Genomic DNA, 14,777 nt, shown 5'->3' on the forward strand with positions numbered 1-14,777 from the left:
TGGTTTTCATTATCTTTCATGGTATGGCTAAACCACAATATATGAATCCAGTGTACTAATCATAGACATTGAGTTTGCCCAGTTTTGAGTTATTACAAATGTGGCGGCTTTGAAATTCTCAAACGTATGTTTTGGTGACTATATGCATGCATTTCTGTTGAGTATATATACCTAGGAGCAGAACATTCAACTTTAATATATAATCCCAGACCGTATTCCAAAGCACTGCACCAGTTTACACTTTAACAGGTGTATGAGAATTCTCTTTGCTTACATCTAGCTTGTACTTGGTATTCTCTTTTTACTGTTTTAATGATAACTTAAAACACATTTTAAAAATATGTTTTATTGATTTTTTTTTTTTTTTTTGGTAGAGAGAGGAAGGGAGAGAAAGATAGAAACATTGATGTGAGAGATACATCGATTGGCTGCCTCCTGCAGGTCCCCCACTGGGGATTAAGCCTGCAACCTGGGTTTATACCCTAACCCGAATCAAACCGGGACCTCTCAGTCCATGGGACGATGCTCAATCCACTGAGCCACACCCCAGTTGGACCTAATGATAACTCTTTATAAACAAATTTTTAATTTTAATTTCATCCTATTTAGCATTTTAGTGTTTGTATATATCCTGCATAAAATATATTTCCCTATTTCAAGATCATGAAGGTAGTGTGCTATATTATATTCTAGAAGCTTGTACGTTTATAATGTATAGGTAATTCATTTTGTTGTATGTGGTAAAGGTGTTTGACCCCCCCCCCCATATGGATATCTAATTGACCCAGCATTATTTATGGAGTTAAATTCATTGCTCTGCAGTGCCATCTTGTCACATAAATCAAGTATTTATATATGCATGAATCTGTTTCTGGATTAGTCCTTTCCATGAATTTATATGACTTTTCTTGTTCTCTTTGATACTGTCTTAATTATCGTAGCTTTATAATACATCTTTTTTTTTTTTCCTCACCCGAGGACATTTTTCCATTTTTTGTTCAGATAGAGTGGGAGGGAGAGAGAGGAAGAGAGAGAGAGAGAGAAACATCGACGTGAAGGGACACATCGAGTGGCTGCCACCCGCACGACCAACCAGGGCCGGGGACAAACTGCAACCGAGGTACGTGCCCTTAGCGGGAACCGAACCCGGGTCTCTCTGTACCGCAGGCCCGATGCTCCAACCGCTGAGCCAAACCGGCCAGGGCATAATACATCTTGATGTATGGTATCATCTTCCAATTATATCTGTTATGGTCTTGTTTGTTACTTACTTGTTGTTTGTGTCTTGTTTACTGGCTATTTCTGGCTGTTTACATTTCCATATAAATTTCAGAATCAGTTTGTTAATTTACTCTAAAAATTCTAAAATATTGGTTGGAATTGTGCTGAATTTGTAAATCTTTTGGGGGAATTAGCATTTTTTACAATGTTAATCTTATCTCTGAACGTGATGTATATCCCTCCATTATTTAGGTCATTTAAATTTTTTCTCAGTGAAGTTTTATGGCAGTCTGGATAGAAATCTTGCCTATCTTTTGTTAGATTTATTCCTATATGATTTTGGGGGGAGGGGTGAGAATGTAAATAATACCTTAAAAACTTTTTTTATTTACTCATTATTTGTTGTTAGTATATAGAAATAAATAATTTTCTGAATAGACTTTGTATCCACTAACACTGAAGTCACTAATTTTAATAATTTATAGATTTTTTTGAAACATTTCTATGGGAAGATGTCATTTCTGAATAATGAATTTTAATTCTTATTTTTCACTTGTATATATATTTTTTCCTTGTCTTATTGCACTGACTTGGTCCTCCAGTACAATGTTTAATAGAAGTCATGAATATGGCCATTTTAGCTCATTCACATTTGCAAGAGAAAACTTGTAACATTTAATTGAGTATGAATTTTCTGCTGTTGGTTTTATGTGGTATCTTTTCTCACATTAAGGAGTTTTCCCTCTATGTATTTCTATTTTGCTTTGAGTTTTTGCTTTGAATGGGTGAAAAATTTTATCTATAATTTTTCTCATTTATTGACTATTATGATTATTTTCCTTTATTCTCTTAGTGGAGTGAGTTGCTAGGAATGTAATAAACTTGGTCATGCTGTATTGTTCTTTATGCATTGCTGTATTATGATTTGCTGATACTTTGTTTAGGATTTTTACATTCATGATCATGAATGAGATAGGCCCATAACTTTCTTTCTCCTAGTGTCCTTTGTTAGGTTTTGATATCACAGTTACATTGATCTCATATAACAAGTTGGAACATATTTCCCTTTTTTTTCCTCTCTCTCCGAAAGAGTTTCTATAAGATTAATGTTTTTCTTTGAAATTTTTGGTAGCATCTAAGGTGAAGAACTCTGGTTCTAGAGTTTCTCTTTGTGCAAAAATTTTTAATTATCCAACCACATTAATTAATTACAGGTTTATTCATGTTTTCTATTTCTTCTTGTGCCTGTTTTGGTGGTTTGGTAGTTTCGCTAGTGTTTTACCCATTTTACTTTTTGAAAGAATCAACTTTTCCTATTATTGGATCTCTTTTTGTATGTTTGTTTTATGTATATGTATATGTAATTTCTTTCTTTTTTGGCTTAATATTTTATTTTGTAATTTCTTGAGATGGATGTTTAGATTATTGCTTTTTAGCCTATCCCTTTTCTTACACATTTGACTCTTGAACAACATGGGTTTGAACTGCATAGGCCCATTGTACATGAATATTTTCCCATAAATATATAATCCTACCTCCTTCTCACTGGGTTTCACGTCTAAGGATTCAACTAACTTCAAATCAAAAACAGTATTTTTGATTTGTAGATGCAGAGGCCCCTCTGTGTGCATTGTTCTATGCTGTTTTACATAAGGACTTGAACATGTGGATTTTGGTTGGGTCTGTGGAGTCCTGGAACCAATACCTTGCAGATACTAAGGGACAACCAGGGAGTCAAAAGTTATACTCAGATTTTCTACTGTGCGGGTGTCAGTGCCTCTAATCACCACTGTTCCAGGGGTCAACCATATGTGTATATTTAAGGCTATCTATTTCCTGTTAAGTACATATAAGAACTTTTGACAGTATTTCTATTTGCATTCCTTTCATTTTATTTTCTGATTTTTATTGTGACTTTTTCATCAACTCATGTTATTTAGAAGTATGCTTTTTAGCTTTCAAAAACACAGGGATTGTTTTTATTATCTTTTGTTACTGATTTCTTCTTCAGTTCTATTGTAGACAGAACAGACTATATAATTTCAGTCATTTGAAATTTGAGACTTGCTATGTAATCATTTGTAACGTAAACATTATATGTGCATTTGAAAAGAATGTGCATTCTGCAGTTATTGGCTATAGAGGTTTATGTATATCAGGACAAGGTTATTAAAAGCTTTTGTAAAACTTCTATATACCTAGTACTTTTTTTCTTTGTCGTATCAGTTATTGAAAAAGATTATATCAAATCTATGACTGTGAATTTGTCTATTTTTCCTTTCAATTTTTTCCACTTTTATGTTTTGAGATTAGGTTAAGTACATACATTTTAGAATATTTTCTAATAAAATTGAATCTTTTTATTGTGAAATGACCCTCTTTTTTCCTTGGTAAGATTTTATATTATTGCACTCTTGACAGCTTTCTTTTCGATACTTTTTGCATGGTACTGTTTTTTACCTTTTTCTTCAGATTTTTTTGTGTCCTTTTTTATTGAAGATGTATCTTTTGCAAGCAGCATGTAGCTGGGTTTTTGTTTTATTGTTTTTAATTCAGGTTCAAAATTACCTTTTTTTGTTGAAACAACTCTGCTTGGATTTACTGTAATTGCCGATATATTTCGGTTTATATCTATCACTATATATCATCATGCTTTTTATTAATCTTGCTCTGATTTCTTCTTTGTTGGTGGTATGGAGGTGTTGATAAAGTATTTTGTATTGCTCTTTTACTCCTATATAGTAGCTTGGTTGTTATGAGTTCTTTTACTATTCTTTTATTGATTACTCTAGAGCAGCAATTTTCAACCTTTTTCATCTTATGGCACACAGAGTAATTACTAAAATTCTGTGGTACACCAAAAGATATATTTTTTGTCTATTAAAAAAATAGGTATAATTTTGATTCATTTACACCTGATGGCTATGGTTGTGTTGGTTGTTGTCATTTTTTTTAAAAAATATTTTTTCTTTATTGATTTTAGAGGGAGAGGAAGAGATAGAAACATCGATGAGAGAGAATATCAATTGGCCACCTCATGAACTGAACCTGGGTCTCTCCAGACCTCAGGCCAAAGCTTTAACCGCTGAGCCAAACTGGCCAGGGCTGTGTCTGAGTTTTTTATTTTTATTTTTTTGTTTGTTTTTCATTCCTTTTTCTTTTCTCTCTTTTTTTTTTTTTTTTTTTTATCCTCACCTGAGGACATTTTTTTTCATTTTTTGTTCAGATAGAGTGGGAGGAAGAGAGAGAGAAACCTCAACGTGAAAGGTACACATCGAGTGGCTGCCACCCTCATGACCCAACCAGGGACGGGGACAAACCGCAACTGAAGTACATGCCCCTAATGGGAACCGAACCCTGGGTCTTTCTGGACTGCAGACCGACGCTCTAACCGCTGAGCAAAACTGGCCAGGGTTTTTATTTCTTCTTAATCCTGTCACCTTTTTCACCCAGCCTGGCAGCCCTGGTTCCCTCTTTCTGACAGCTGTTAGTCTGTTCTTTATAAGTCTGTTTCTGTTTTGTTCATTTTGTTTATTAGATTCCACATATTAGTGAAATCATATAGTACTTATTTTTTTCTGACTGGCTTAGTTCACTTAGCATAATGCTGTTCAGGTCCATTCATGCTGTCACAAAGGGTAAGAAAATTTCCTCCTTTTTTCTCTAAATTGACTTTAAACCTATCCATTGAGTACTTTAGTTAATGTAGATTTTCAATTCTATCCTTCACATTTAGCTTTTCTTTAATTTTATTTTTCTTTTGGTACATGCCCCTAGCACGAACCGAACCCGGAACTCTCCGGTCCACAGACCAGTGCTCCAACCCTTAAGCCAAACTGGCCAGGGCTAGCTTTTCTTTATTGTTCTCTATCAGCCATAGTTATTTTAAAGTCCATGTTTAATAACTGCATCCTCTTGAATTTCTCCAGAAAGTTCATTTGGATATTTTTTATTTGTTTTATTTTTCTTGCCTTTTGGTGACACTGCCTTGCCTATTTGGTTGTTTGGTTATTTTTACTAGTGTTCCAGATATTCTATAAGAAAAATTACAGAAATGAATTGAGATTCAGGACAATGTTACCCAGAGAGGATTTGTGTTTGTTTCTGATAGCCAGGAGCACCAGTAATCTTAGATCACTTTAATCCAATCAACAGTTGAGATGATTCAGAGTTTAAGAATAACGGCAGTTTATTCATTTTTAGTCAGTTAGGTACTTTCATTTATCACTAGGTAATTATTTTACTATGTGAAGAGTGAACTCTGTGGTTCTCTCATATTTCTAGGGTGTAGACCTTTGGTATATAAACTCCAAATTTGGAAGGATTATAATATCCCCCTCCTCCCAGAGTAGGCACTCAGTTTCAATTTTTAAAATCCTCTTAGCATTATGTCTGTGAAAACTTTGCTCATGTTCTTAGCAGCCTCTTACAGAATTGTAAGGTGCCTATATAAGAGAATTGTAACCCCTAAATGAAAGGTTTACCTCTGTGTTTTATCTTCTGTCTTAATTCTTGTTCTTTGATGTCTTCAAATGGATTTTGAAAAAATAATTCTTTATTTTTCAATTATAGTTGATGTACAATATTAGTTTCAGGTGTGCAACCCAGTGATTAGATACTTGTGTAACTTAGGAAGTGATCACCCCAATAAACCTAGTAACCATCTGACACCTGCATACTTATTACACTGTTATTGACTCAATTCCCTGTACTGTCCTATACATCCCCATGACAGTTCCGTAACTACCAATTTGTACTTCTTAATCCCTTCACCATATTCACCCATCTCTATAACCCCCTCCCATCTGGCAACTATCAAAATGTTCTCTATCTGTGAGTTTGTTTCTGTTTGCTTATTTATTTATTTTGTTTTTTAGATTCTACGTATAAGTGAAATTATATGACATTTATTCACCCATCTCTATAACCCCCTCCCATCTGGCAACTATCAAAATGTTCTCTATCTGTGAGTTCGTTTCTGTTTGCTTATTTATTTATTTTGTTTTTTAGATTCTACGTATAAGTGAAATTATATGACATTTGTCTTTCTCTGACATCACTCAGCACAGTACTCTCTAGGTCCATATATGTTCTTACAGATGGCAAGATTTCTTTTTTTTTTTACTTTTTTTTTCTTTATTGATTTTAGAGAGAGAGGAAGGGAGAAACATTGATGAGAGAGAACATCGATTGGCCGCCTCTTGCATGCCCCCACTGGGGATCAGTGCCCTGATTGGGAATTGAACTGGTGACCTCCTGGTGCATGGGTCAACGCTCAACCACTAAGCCACACCAGCTGAGCCATTCTGGTTTTTCTTAATGGCTCAGTCATATTCCATTGTATATATGTACCACTTCTTTATCCATTCATTGATTGATGGACACTTAGGTTGTTTCCATATCTTGGCTGTTATAAATAATATTGCAATGAAAATATGGATGCATATGTCTTTTCAACTTATTGTTTAGGTTAAATGCACAGAGGTGGAAATACTGGGTCCTTTGTCTCTTATTATAGCCTTTATTTTAAAGTCTATTTTGTCTGGTATAAGTATTGCTACCCTAGTCTTTAAAAATTTTTTTGTTGCCCTGGATGATTTGGCTCAGAACAATTAGAGCATTGTTTGTGGACCAGAGTTGCAGGTTTGATTCCAGTCAAGGGCACATACCTTGGTTTTGATTCAGTCCCTGGCCCTGGTCAGGGTGGTGTGGGAGGCAGCCAGTTGCTGTCTCTCTCTCACATCAAACCCCCCCCCCCCCCGTCTGAAAATAAATGGAAAAATATCCTCAGGTGAGGATTTAAAAAATGGGAAAAAAAATTTTTTGTTTTTGTTTCCATGAAATATTTTTTTTTCCATCCCTTTACTTTTAGTCTGTGTGTGTTTTTCCATCTGAAGTGAGTCTCTTTTAAAGAGCATATGTACATTAAGGGTCTTGTTTTCTTATCCATTCAGCTACCCTGTATGTTTTGATTGGAACATTTAACCCATTTTCATGTAAAGTAATTATTGGTAGATATGTATTTATTGCCATTTTATTATTCATATTTATGATCTTTTTTATCTTATTCTTAAAGAAGACCCTTTAACATTTTTTGTAATACTGGTTTGGTTGTGATGATCTTCTTTAGCTTTTTCTCGTCTGGGAAACTCTTTATCTGTCCTTCCATTCTAAATGGTAGCCTTGCTGGGTTCAGAGTAATATTAGTTGTAGGCCCTTGCTTTTCATCACTTTGAATATTTCTTGCCAATCCCTTCTGTCTGCAAAGTTTCTATTACGGTATCAGCTGACAGTCTTATGGGAGCTCCCTCATAGGTAACTAGCAAGTGTTCTCTTGCTGCTTTTAAGATTGTCTCTTTGTCTTTCATTCTTGCCATTTAAATTATGATGTGTCTTGGTGTGGTCCTCTTTGGAATTCTCTGCACTTCCTGGACATGTTTGTCTATTTCCTTTACCAGGTTAGGAAAGTGTTCAGTCATTATTTCTTCATATAGGTTTTTATTTTCTTGCTCTCTCTTCTGGTACCCTCATGATGTGAATATTGGTATGCTTAAAGTTGTTCTAGAGGCTCCTTAATTCCCTCTCTTTTTTTGGAATGTTTGGATTGGGTGTTTTCTGCTTTCTTAGCTTCCAAATTACTGATTGGATCTTCTGATTTTTCTGCTACACTGTTGATTTCCTGTAGTACAGTCTTCATTTCAGTTATTGTATTCTTCATTTCTGACTGGTCCATTTTTGTTTTTAGTCTTCATTTTTATGTTTCTTACCTTTCTGTTGTGGTTTTCGCTAAGTTCATTTATTCTTCCTCTAAGTTCATTGAACATCCTTATAACAGGTGTTTTGAAATCTGCATCTGCTAGATTGCTTGTCTCCATTTTATTCTGTTTTCTGGAGTTTTGTTCTGTTCTTTCATTTGAGACATGTTTTTTTGTCTCCTCGTTTTGCCTGCCTTTCTTGTTTGTTTCTATGTATTAGGTAGAGCTGCTGCATCTCCAGGTCTTGGTAGAGTGGCCTCATATGGTAGGTGTTCTGTAGGGCCCAATGGTAGCCTTCTGGGTCACCTGAGCTGGGCTCTCATGTGGGTTGTGTGTACTTTTCTTGCTGTAGTTGAGCCTTGACTGCTGTTGGCACATCAGTGGGAGGGATTTACCCCCAGGCCGGATGGCTGCTGGGACTGGCTGCAATTACAGCAAAGGAGCTGCTTGCTGTTCAAGGGCCCACCTCACGGAGCAGGACTTAGTTCAGCAGGGCTGTGGAGCCTGATGAGTATGCCTCTTGAATGTGTCCCTAGTGGAGGTGATTGAGTGGTGCTCCAGCGTGGTCTGAAACTCTGTCCATTGTGTGTGCTGGCTCTGTGGCCTCCTGGGAGGTGTAGGCCAAGATCAATCTCCTCCTGTGTTCTGACCGGGCCAACCTGGCATGAGCTACAGCGTGATCTGCACATGGCTGCTACTTATGCTGGGCTTGGAGGTGCCGAAAAGAGGCCACGATGGGAACCAATGCCAGCTGCCTCTAGTGCTAGGCTTGTGGCCACTTAGCAAGAGGTATGGGGCACACTGTGGTCAGATGTTGCTGTTTAGGGTTTGTCAGCCTCTGGGAGATTTTAGAGAATTTCGCAGCATGATTTAAGACAGGCCATTTGTATGGAAAAGACACTTGCAGTGGTCCCTAAGTTGAATGAGTCAGAGTCTCAGGGAATCACTAGGTCAGGGTGAACAGTTTAGCCAGTTTGACAGATATGGTGCCTGTCTGCCAGCTCTGTGTGGGATGTCTCAGAAAAAAAACAGTGGCCTCTGCTAGCACTTCTGTTTTGGAGTAGGCTGCCCCTCCAGCCTTTGCCTGATGCCAGACAATTCAGTTATTGCCCATATGTCTCCGGTGCCTTTTCAGCTGCTGCCCTAGCACTGGAGCTCAGAGGGACTGATTTCTGAGTAAGTGAGTCTGCAGGCCTTTTAAGAGGAATGCCAGGGACTCCAGCAGCCTCCATGTCACTTGGCTACAATCCCTGTTGGTTTTCACAGCACTGGAACCCTGGGCTGGGGAACCTGGTGGGGGGCTGGGACTTCTTGCTCCTCAGGAGGTACCTCCGCAGCTGAAATATTCCTGTCAGTTTTAAAAATTGATTTGAGAGAGAGAGGAGAGAAAAGCATCTACTTATTGTTCCACTTATTTATGTGTTCATCGGTTGCTTCTTGTATGTTTCCTGACTGAGGAGCAAAACTGTAACTTTGACTTACTGGGACAACTCTCTAACCAATTGAGCTACCCAGCCAGAACCCTGTTGATTTTTTTTTTTTTTGCATTTATCTTCAGTTAGAGCGGGAGGGAGAGAGGGAGGAAGAGAGAGCGAGAGAAACATCTATGCGAGAGAGACACTTTGAGCAGGTGCCACCCACACGACCCCAGCTGGGGCCGGGGACAAACTGCAACTGAGGTATGTGCCCTTAGTGGGAACCGAACCCCGGACTCTCTGGTCCGCGGGCCAACGCTCTAACTGTTAAGCCAAACTGGCCAGGGTGAGCCCTGTTGATTTGTAACCATCACACGTGGGTGTTGGATCAGCTGGTTCCTTGGCTTCCACCTTCCTACCAGTCTCAATGTGCCAGCTTATTTATATCCCTAGTTATAGAACTTCTGTTCAGTAAGATTTCACGCAGTTATGAATGATGGTTGTTTTTTAGTTATAATTTTGATGTGGTTATGGAAGGATGCAAGTACCACATTTACCTTTCCACCATCTTGACCAGCAGCCTATTACCTCCAGATTTTTTATTTGTGTCAAGCTTTTTAAGTTTCATTGGTAGGTACAATGCTGTTTATGTGAATGTGACATTCTGTGCATAGTTTTCAGATTTTTAACAATAAACATGCATGTATATCTACCGAGTCATGTACAACTCTTTTTTACTCACAGTATTTAATACTGTGTACATTTGACCCTTCAACAACGTGGGGGATTAAGGGTACCAAAAATATGTGTATATCTTTTGAGTTTTCAAAAACGTAACTACTCATAGACTATTGAATTGCCTTTGTTATCAGAAGCCTTACTGATAACAGTCGAGTAACACATATTTTATATGTTATATGTATTATATACTTATATATATTTTTTTGGTACGTGCCCCTAGCGGGAACCGATCCTGGGACTCTCTGGTCTGCAGGCCAACACTCCAACCGCTGAGCCAAACTGGCCAGGGCTATATACTATATTCTTATAGTAAGTGAGAAAATAAAATGTTAAAGTCATAAGAGAAAATATATTCATAGCACTGTACTTTATTGATATCATAAGTTTGTGTAATCTGTTTTTCAGGATGAATCAATTGTATGTCAGTACTTATGTCAGTGTTGTCTTAACGCAAAACACTGTTGATGATTTTTGTAATATTAACACTACACATAAAAAATGAGAAGGTAATGTGAATAGAAATTCTTATTTATTTGCAAGTATAATGATTAATGTATTGATAACAAATAGCATGTAAAACCAAGTCGATAATAGCAGGGATGTTGGAACTATCAGAACAGGAAGAAAAACAGATTTATATGCCAAGAACTTTAATGGAAAAAGTATACCACTTGCAAGTTTAGATGAATAATGTAAGCAGGGAGATGGAAATTCTAAGAAAGATGAAAAAAAGAAATGATAGCAAAACAGTATAATGGAAATGAATACTTTTGTTGGATCATTAGGCTGGACACAGCTAAAGACAGAATCCCTGAGCTTGAGGATATGGCAATAGAAACTTCTTAAACTGGAAAACAAATTGAAAAAAAAAAAAAAAAACTGACATAAGGAAACAGGAACACAGTATCCAAAGACGGGAGGACAACTACAGTAGTTGTAGCATGTGCATAATGAGACTATCAGACAGAGAAGGAAAAGAAAGTAATAGAAGCAATATTTGAAGTGACAGTGATTGTGAATTTCCCCAAATTAATTTCAGACATTAAACTTAAATTCAGGAAACTCAGAGAACACCAGACAGGATATTTGCCCCCAGTACTACACCTCCACGTATTATTTTCAAACTTCAGAAAATCAAAGATAAAGAAACAGTCCTGAAGAAGCCAGGAGAAAAAATACAATACCAATATAAGAGCAAAGTTAAATCAGATTTCTCGTCAGAAATCATGCAATTAAGAAGAGAGTAGGGTGAAATATATATTTTTTTCATTTTGTTTAATTTTATTTTCTTAACTTATTTTTATTGTTGAATGTATTACAGATGTCCCCTCTTTTTTCCCCATTGACCCCTCCTGCCCTTCCCACACTATTGTCAGTATACATTGGTTATGCATATATGCATAGAAGTTCTTTGGTTTATCTCATCCCTTCCTTCCTCCCCCCTTCTCTTTGAGGTTCATCAGTGTAACAACCAATTTGTACTTCTTAATTCCTTCCTTTTTGAGAGTGGGTAAAATATTTAAAGTGTCAAGGAAAAAAGCCCACCAACCTAGAATTTTGTACCCTATGAAATTATCCTTCAATAGTGGAGAAGTACTTGCTAAGACTAAAAAAGATTGGGAATTTGTTTCCAGTAGATCTGTTTAGCAAGATATGCTCAAGAAGTCTTTTAGAAGGAAAGTGATATGGTTGAGAAACTTGGATCTACATTAAAAATGAGAATAACACTGGAAAAGGAATAATGAAGGTAGAAGAAACTTATTTTTCTTATTTTTAATTGCTCTAAAAGATAGCAGGTCAATATAATAGCAGTGTATTTGATTATGTCTGCTTGTACATATATATGCTTATGTACCCTTATGCATAAGTGAAAGGAATGACAACTATTATAAAAGATAGAGAAGAGAGGAATTAGGAATATTTTGTTATTATGAGGTCCTTGCCCTACCTGTTAATCAGTATGTCAGTATAGTGTTGTTTAAAAATGAATGTGGGTTAGTTGTAAGTGTATATTGCAATATCTAGAGCAGCCACTAAAGAAAAGCTTTAAAAATGTATTATTGATATACTAAAAAGGAGGAACAATGAATACATAAAATACTCAATTAAAATGACAAAAGACAATTTCTGTGGGAGACAAAAAAGTAGGCTCAAAGAACAAATAGAAAATAGTAACAAGCATGAGAGGCATTAATCCAACTCAATAATCACCTTAAACATGAATGGTTTATATACACCAATTAAAAGAGAGTGTCAGAGTGGATCCAAAAATAAGACCCAGATATATGTTGTCTGTAAGAAACTCATTTTAAATATAAAGACACACTAATAAAAAGAAATGTGATAGAGAAAGATATAGTATGCTAACAATCAAAAGAGAGGAGTAGAGTAGTTATATTAATTTCAGGTGGATCAGAATTCAAAGCAAGGAATATAATCAAGATATAGAGGTGCATTATATAGTGACAAAGTGATCAATACTCTTAGAAAATGTAACAATCCTAAATGTGTATTGCCTAACAAAATATGTGAGGCAAAAACTGAAGAACTTCATAGAGAAACAGATGAATGCCCTATTATAGTTGGAAACTTCACCACCCCTCTTTCAGAAATATACAGATCCAGCAGATGGACGATCAGTAAAGACATAGATGAACTGGATATATTAACATCTATTGACTGCTTCATCCTATAGCAGGCCACATTCTGGGTCATAAAACACAACTTAATAAATTTAAAAAAATAGAAATCATACAGTATCTTTTAGACCACAGCGGAATTAAGCTAGACGTCAGTAACAGTCTAAAGATAGCTTGAAACCTTAAAATCCTTGGACATTAAAAAACACACAGGCCAAAGAAGAAATGCCAACAGAAATTTAAAAAATGTTTGAACAAAATGAGAACGAAAAAATACATCTTACCAAAATTTGTGGGATTCAATGAAAGCAGGGCTTAGAGGGAAATGTATAATATTGAATGTACATATTAGAAGAAAGATCTAAATTCAATAATCTAAGTTTCCACCTTAGGATACAAGGAAAAGAAGAGAAAATTAAATACAAAGTAAGCAGAATAAAAATAATAATAAAGAGGGCAGAAATCAGTGAAAACATAAACAGGAAATCAATAGGAAAAAAATCAACAAAACCTAAAATCAATAGGTTTCTAGACAGGCTAACAAAAAAAGAAAAAGAAAAAACACAGGGCACAGACTAATAATACCAGAAATGAAAGAGGAGCCATCTCTACTTATCCCACAGACTATCAAATGATAATAAAGGAATACTGTGAATAACTCTTATTCCCATAGATTTGATAAACTAAATGAAATGGACCAATTCCTTGAAAGACACACACTGCCAAAGCTCATATAAGAAGAAATGACAATCTCAGTAGGCCTAGACCTATTAAATAAATTGAATCAGTAATTAATAGTCTTTCAAACAGAAAGCACCAGGCACAGATGGGTTCACTGATGAATTCTACCAAACATTTGTGGAAGAAATTAGACTTATTCTTTACAGTCTCTTCTAGAAGGTAGAAGCAGAGGGAATACTTTGTAACTCATTCAATGAGGCCAGCATTACCCTAATACCCAAATCAAACAGACAGATTACTAGAAAAGAAAACCACAGGCCAATATCTTTAATGAACACGAATGTAAAAGTCTTCAACAAAATGTCAGTAAATTGAATCCAACATTGTATAAAAGGAGTTAATACACCATGACTAAGTGGGGTTTATCCCAGGTGTACAAGGCTGCTTTAGCCTTTGAAAATCAATATAGCCATTAAGTCAGGCTTAAAAAGGAGAAGTCACTTGATTATTTTAATAGATGCAAAAAAATAATTTGACAAAATCCATTCATTATAAAAACTTTCAGCAACCTGGAGAAAGGGAAAGGTTCTCAACTTGATAATGACTCTATACCTACAAATAAACCTCACTGTCATCATAGACAATGGTGAGATTCTCACAGGTTTCCTGCTAAGATCAGGAACAAGGCAAGAATGTTTCCTTTCATCATTTCTTTTCAATGTTATACTGGAAGTCCTAGCTAATATAGGAAGATAAGAAAGGAAATAAAAGTATATCAACTTGAAAGGAAGAAATAAAACTCTGCAGATTTGTCTATATAGAAAATCTGAAGGAATTTACAGAAAAACTCCTGGAACTTATAAGCAATTATGTAGCAAGGTTGTTGGATACAAAGTTAATATAAAGTCTTTTATTTTCCTAGAGGCAAGGAATGAACAATTTTAATTTGAAATTAAAAACACATTGCCATTTATATTATCACCCCCAAAATGAAATACTTAGGTATAAATCTAATAAAATATGTAAAAGATTTATATGAGGAGAACTACAAAATTCTGATGAAAACAAAATCAAAGAACTAAATAAATGGAGAGATAAACTGTGTTCATGGATTGGAAGACTTACTATTGTCAAGATTTTAGTTCTTCTGAACTGTATTCAATACTATCCCAATCAAAATCCCAGGAAGTCATTTTTTAGTATTGACAAACTGATTCTAAAGTTTATATGGAGAAGCAAAAGACCAGGAATAGCCAACACAATATTTAAGGAGAAGAACCTACTCGAAGAGTGACACTACCTAAGTTCAAGACTTATTATAAAAC

General features: G+C 35.7%; 1 protein-coding gene across 16 annotated transcripts in view; it reads left to right on the plus strand.

Annotated features, from left to right (window-relative positions):
* ZMYND11 (zinc finger MYND-type containing 11) overlaps positions 1 to 14,777 on the plus strand; it is a 155,963-nt gene that overhangs the window by 37,761 nt on the left and 103,425 nt on the right. For 4 of the 16 annotated variants that reach the window (XM_036280817.1, XM_036280917.1, XM_036280922.1 and 1 more), the window contains exons 1-2: positions 10,426 to 10,441; positions 10,538 to 10,638. The exons of 4 other annotated variants lie outside the window; for them this stretch is intronic. The gene's annotated coding sequence lies outside the window, so the exon portion shown is untranslated. Of the gene's footprint in view, positions 1 to 6,018; positions 6,055 to 6,120; positions 6,188 to 10,416; positions 10,442 to 10,537; positions 10,639 to 11,854; positions 11,880 to 14,777 lie in introns of those variants that run through there. 8 more of the 16 variants (XM_036280900.1, XM_036280929.1, XM_036280979.1 and 5 more) reach the window with 5 other exon arrangements.

This window comes from Molossus molossus, unplaced genomic scaffold (assembly GCF_014108415.1).
Source record: "Molossus molossus isolate mMolMol1 unplaced genomic scaffold, mMolMol1.p scaffold_m16_p_1, whole genome shotgun sequence".
In the NCBI taxonomy this organism is placed as follows: domain Eukaryota; kingdom Metazoa; phylum Chordata; class Mammalia; order Chiroptera; family Molossidae; genus Molossus; species Molossus molossus.